Source organism: Alexandromys fortis, unplaced genomic scaffold, assembly GCF_014885135.2.
Source record: "Alexandromys fortis isolate MF-2015 unplaced genomic scaffold, M_Fortis_MF-2015_v1.1 scaffold_28, whole genome shotgun sequence".
Classification (NCBI taxonomy): domain Eukaryota; kingdom Metazoa; phylum Chordata; class Mammalia; order Rodentia; family Cricetidae; genus Alexandromys; species Alexandromys fortis.
The window spans coordinates 1,348,801-1,354,837 of NW_026067901.1; the positions used below are offsets into that span (position 1 = coordinate 1,348,801).

General features: G+C 43.4%; 1 pseudogene; it reads left to right on the plus strand.

The window, feature by feature from the left end:
- Positions 1–587: 587 nt before the first annotated feature.
- On the plus strand, positions 588–1,396 carry LOC126494050 (tyrosyl-DNA phosphodiesterase 2-like; annotated as a pseudogene).
- Positions 1,397–6,037: the final 4,641 nt, after the last annotated feature.

The following is a 6,037-nucleotide window of genomic DNA, read 5'->3' on the forward strand; positions in this document are numbered from 1 at the left end:
AGCTACCAGAGTCTTAGTGAACACACCACAGCCCCAGATTCCCTGAGGTGAAGAGGAGAGTTCTTAAACACTGGGACAGGTACACACACGCATGCGCCACATACACACATGCTCTCTCACACACACAAGTTCATCTCAGAGCTTCCTGCTTTGGGGAGCTTAATCACCAAGGTCCCAGTTGCCACCCAGTGGAATTGCACTGGAACTTACCATAGTAAGTGCTGAGGCCATGTGAAGTGCTGGGGCATCCATCTTCTGTTGACAGGTCTAGCATATCTGACAGACTTTTCTGTGAAGCAAGATATTTTGAAGGGCTGTCCCTCCTTGTCCTGACAATGTTTGGCAATCACTTTCTTTTGGGTTCTGCTTGTCCAATTAGGACATCAGATGCCCAGTGGTTTACTTTTGCCACAAAGTAAACTCCATGTGGAGTTTCTTCAAACCTATTATCTTCCCTGAAGTAGACTGCTGTGGTAATGGCATCTGGGAGCAACTTAAATACAGTGAAACCAGCAGAGGCACCCGTGTGAAGAGGCAGTGGCTTCAGTGCATGGGGGGTCCGTTGGTAGGGAAATGAGACAGATACCATGATGGCCCACACCTTCCTGTCCAAGAACAACTGGCAGATGGGAAAAGTGCTGAGTACCTACTTTGAACCACCAGAGAAACGGCCTCACGTGGCCATACCAACCTCCGACATCCCTCAAATCTGAGGCCTACTATAGTCCAGATGTGGTATTTCTAAAGGAAGTTATTCCTCTATATTGTGCCTACTTGAGAAAGAGAGAAAGTAGTTACAAAATTATTACAGGTAATGAAGAGGATTTCACAGCTATACTGTTGAAGAAAGGAAGAGAGAAATTTAAAAGTCAAGAGATTCTTCCATTTCCAAACACTAAATGGTGAGAAAGCTTCTGTGTGTGAAAGTGAGTGTGGATGGAAATGAATTTTGCCTTATGACATCCCATTTGGAGAGCACCAGAGAACATTTTGTGGAATGAATAAGCCAATTAAAAATGGTTTTCTGGAAAATGCAAGAAGCTCCAGGTTCCACTACTGTTCCGTTTGCAGGAGACACAAATTTAAGAGGTTAAGAAGTTATCAAACGTGGCATTTTTTTTACCTGACAATGTTTTTGATGCTTGGGAATTTTCGAGAAAACATAAACATCACAATATACACAGGATACGAAAATAAATAATAATCTCAGGATTCCTGCTGCTTGGAAGCATTGCTTTGAGTGAATATTTTTCCGAGCAGATAGGGCCACTTTAGTCTCCAAAGTTTAGACCTTGTCAGGTTGGAAAAACTGGACTGTGGTAGATTCCCTAGTGAACATGTTGCATTGGCAGGCCACAGCCTCACGGCAATACACAGATTAACAGAAATGGGTTGATATAATAGTTAGCGCTAGCCAGTAAGAAGCCTAAGACACTGGCTAAACACTTGTAACTGATAATAAGCCTCAGCGTGGTTGATTCATAAGGGGCTGCAGGAACCAGCAGGGCCTAGTGGGCGACAGAAACTGATCCAGTGGGACCAGGCAAAATGGAGCAAAAGCCTTCCGTCTACAGCCATGTTTCTATGGGTTGTTCCTAGCAGGGGGTATGACACTCAGGATGATGAGAATGTGTACGTAGTTTCTGTGAAGGGAGGAAGGGAGGCAGGGAGGAAGGAGGAAGGCAGGAAGGAAAGAGACAGGAGGAAGGAGGGGGGATCTGCCCTCAGTCTTTGACTTAGGAGCTCAGTTGCTCTAGGATTTAACTGCTCCACCCCAACTTCTTGCCCCTCATTGTTCCCTTTGATTCTGACAGTTCTTCCAGCTGGCCCCAGTTCCTTCTAAAACCTAGAGAATCCTTCTAGTAAAATACTCACGCATTTGGCATCTGCTTCTCTTGGGGCTCACTAGCACACAAACCTAATATTAAGCTCTCCCCACCAGGCTCTGACTCACTCTGACCGATTCCAGGAACTCTCCCCACACTAATCCTATAATTGTACGGTGTGGTCAACATTATGAAGAGAAAGAGCAAGATACTCAATGAACAAATGCAACTCTGTGGCATTGAGGGCTGTCACCCACAAGGAAGCTGCATTTAGATGGTAACTTAAAGATCATCAAATACTACCCCAGCCGGGGAAGCTGGTAGGGTATCTGCAGGTCTTTGCTCCTCCAAAACGAACTCCGAATTCTGGTCTCACCCCAAGCTCTGCAGCAGAACACCTGTGGCTTTCCTTCCCCATTTGTCTCCTTCTAAAGTGGACCCCACAAGCGTCCCCTCCTACCAGTCCTCCCGGCGCTCATTGCTTTACCCCAGACCCAGCAGGCACTCCTAGTAACCCATAGGCCACTGTGACCAGAGAAGCACCAGGCTAACAGCAGATCATGGCTTACTGCTCCTCTCCTCCAAATCTACCTTCCTATTCTGAGCCCCAGTCTGCAGCAGGCTACCTGTGAGGCCTCCCTTCCCCCAGCCCCATCTCCAGTGGATCACACAGAGTTTCCCCTTCTAACTTCTGTCTTCCTTACCTATTGCTTCATCCCAGCCCCCAACTCCAGCAGGCTATTACACAGCTGGGAACCTGCAGGCCACTAAAACCTGGGAAGCAGGCAGGCTAATTGCAGATCTTCGCCTCTCCCTCTGCTCCTCCAAATCCAATCCCCCAGTCTCATTCGTAGCTCTGTAGCCTGCCTTCTGTGTGGCCTCTCCTCACTCTCTGCCCCCCATCCCAAAGGGACTAAGCAGATCCCGGGGGAACATCATGCTTCCCTCTCTTCTGCATACCTCCTCAGCACCCTGGCCCATCCCCATTCCTAAGTGTCAGCTCCCAATACCTAGAAACACATTTTACCTAGAACCCAGTGGTCATGCCTATCAAGATCCCAGGGCAACACACAATCACCACACTTTCCTAAGAACCGGAAAAAACAACAGAAACCAAGGAACAAAACACCCACCCAACAAAGACAAGACCGAAATCAGCACCTAGATTTATAGTCTTCCCAAATGCAGATGCCTACGTGCCAGCATAAAAACACGATCAATAGTAGCCAGGAAAATATGTCATCACTAGAGCCCAGCAACTCTACCACAGCAGACCGTGAGAAACGCAACATAGCTGAAGCACAAAAAAAGACCTTGAAATAGCCTTTATGAATATGGTAGGAGTCTTTAAAGAGGAAAAGAATAAATGTCTTACAGAATCTGTGAAAACACAAGCAGTTAAAGGAAATGTATAAATATCTTACAGAATCTATGAAAACACAAACAGCTGAGGGAAATGAATAAAATAGTTCAAGACCTAAAAGTGGAAATGGAATCAAAGAAGAAAAACTAAACTGAGGAAAATCTAAAAATGAAAACTTTGGAAACCTGAGCAGGAACCACAGCAGCAGCCTCCCCAACAGAATACAAGAGATGGAGGAGAAAAATCTCAGGAATTGAGGACACAATTGGAGAAGTGGACACCTCTGACCGCCCCCCCCCACACACACACACAATGGAGCAAAAGCCTGCCATCTACAGCCATGTTTCTCTGGGTTGTTCCTAGCAGGGGGTATGACACTCAGCATGATGAGAATGTGTACGTAGCTTCTGTGAAGGAAGGAGGAAGGCAGGAAGGAAAGAGACAGGAGGAAGGAAGGGAGGGTCTGCCATCAGCCTTTGACTTAGGAGCTCAGTTGCTCTAGGATTTAACTGCTCCACCCCAACTTCTTGCCTCTCATTGTTCCCTTTGATTCTGACCATTCTTCCAGCTGGCCCCAGTTCCTTCTAAAACCTAGAGAATCCTTCTAGTAAAATCCTCACACATTTGGCATCAGCTTCTCTTGGGGCTCACTAGCACACAAACATTCAGGAAATCAGAGACACTATGAAAAGACCAAATCTAAGAATAGGCATAGAGGAGGAAGAAGAAGAAACCCAGCGGAAAGGCACTGAAAACAATTCAACAAAATCTTAGAAGAAAATTTCTGTAACCTAAAGAAGAAGTGTCCATCAAAGTAAAAGAAGCACACAGAACACCAAATAGACTGAATCAGAATAGGGAGTCCCCACTCCACATGATAATTAAAACACTAAACATGCAGAATAAAGAATAAATATTAAAAACCACAAGGGAAAAAGACCCAATAACATATAAAAGCAGACCTATTAGAATAACTCCTGACTTCTCAGTGGAGACTCTAAAAGGCAAAAGAATCTGGACAAATGTGCTCTAGACTCTTAAGAGAACACAGATGTAAGCCTGGCTTGCTATTCCCAGCAAAACATTGAATCACAATAAATGGGGAAAATAAGTCAGTCCACAATAAAAGTAAACTTAAGTAGTATCTATCTATAAATCCAGCCCTACAGAAGACAAACTCCAATCTAGAAAGGTTAATTACATGCAAGAAAACACAGGTAATAAACAATCTTAGACCAGCAAAGTCAAAAGAAGGGACTCTCTCTCTCTCTCTCTCTCTCTCTCTCTCTCTCTCTCTCTCTCTCTCACACGCACACACACACACACACACACATTCATACAAACAAAACAAAAATAAAAATGAAAAATGCCAGAAGTAACAATCATTGGTCAATGATGTTTCTCAACATCAGTGGTCTCAGTGCCCCAATGAAAAGTCACAGGCTAACAGGAGGAATGCATAAACAGGCTCCATCTGCTGTTTTTTGAATCAAGAAACTGCTACGACCAAAAACAAACCTAAACATCAAAGATAGGCATTGCCTTAGGGGAAAAAGATAGAAAAAGATATTCCAGGCAAGTGGACCTAAGAAGCACGCTGGTGTAGCCATTTTAACATCTGACAAAACAGACTTCAAATAAAAGCTAATAAGAAGAGGATAGGACACTCCATACTCATAAAAAAAGATCCACCAAGAGGACAGATATTGCAATTCTTAACATCTATGAACCAATCACAAAGATACCCAATGTCATGAAAGAAGCACACTACAACTCAACCGCATAGCCACTCTTAGACATTGATAATGGGAGACTTCTGTACCTGACTCACACTGATAGACAGGTCATCCACACAAAACAAAACATAGAAACACTGACGCTAACTGACACTATAAACCAAATGGACCTAACAAATATACAGGGCATTTCACTCAAGCACAAAAGAATGAACCTTCTTCTCTTCACTTCACGAAACTTTCTCCAAAACTGACCACACATTTGGACACAAATCTAAACTGATACAGAAATTGAAATAAGCCCCTGCATACTATCTGACCACAATGGATAAAGCTGGATTTCAAAGACAGAAGCAACAAAAACCTTACAAACTCATAGATACTGAACAACTCACAACAGAATAAAAAATGGGCCAAGACAAAATTTAAAGACTTTCTAGAATTGAATGAAAATGAAAATGCAACATACACAAACTCACAGGACCCAGTGAAGGCAGTTCTAAGAGGCAAATTCATAGCTCTAAGTACCCACATGGAAAAATTGGGGCAATCTCATACTAGTCACAACAGCACACATGAAAGCTCTAGAACAAAAGGAAGAAGGTTAATATTCAGGAGGATGACTATATGATTTTCTTTGGGTTCTCCTTATTTAGCTTCTAAGAACCCGAATTATAGGCTCAATGTCCTTTATTTATGGCTAGAAACCAAATATGAGTGAGTACATCCCATGTTCCTCTTTTTGGATCTAGCTTACCTCACTCAGGATAGTGTTTTTTATTTCCATTCATTTGCCTGCAAACTTCAAGAAGTCCTTGTTTTTTACTGCTGAGTAGTACTCTAATATGTATATATTCCATACTTTCTTCATCCATTCTTCAATTGAAGGGCATCTAGGTTGTTTCCAGGTTCTGGCTATTACAAACAATGCTGCTATAAACATAGTAGAGCATATACTTTTGTTGTATGATAAGGCCTCTCTTGGGTATATTCCCAAGAGTGGTATTGCTGGGTCCATGGGTAGGTTGATCCCAAATTTCCTGAGAAACCTCCACACTGCTTTCCAGAGTGGTTGCACAAGTTTGCATTCCCACCAGCAATGGATGAGTGTA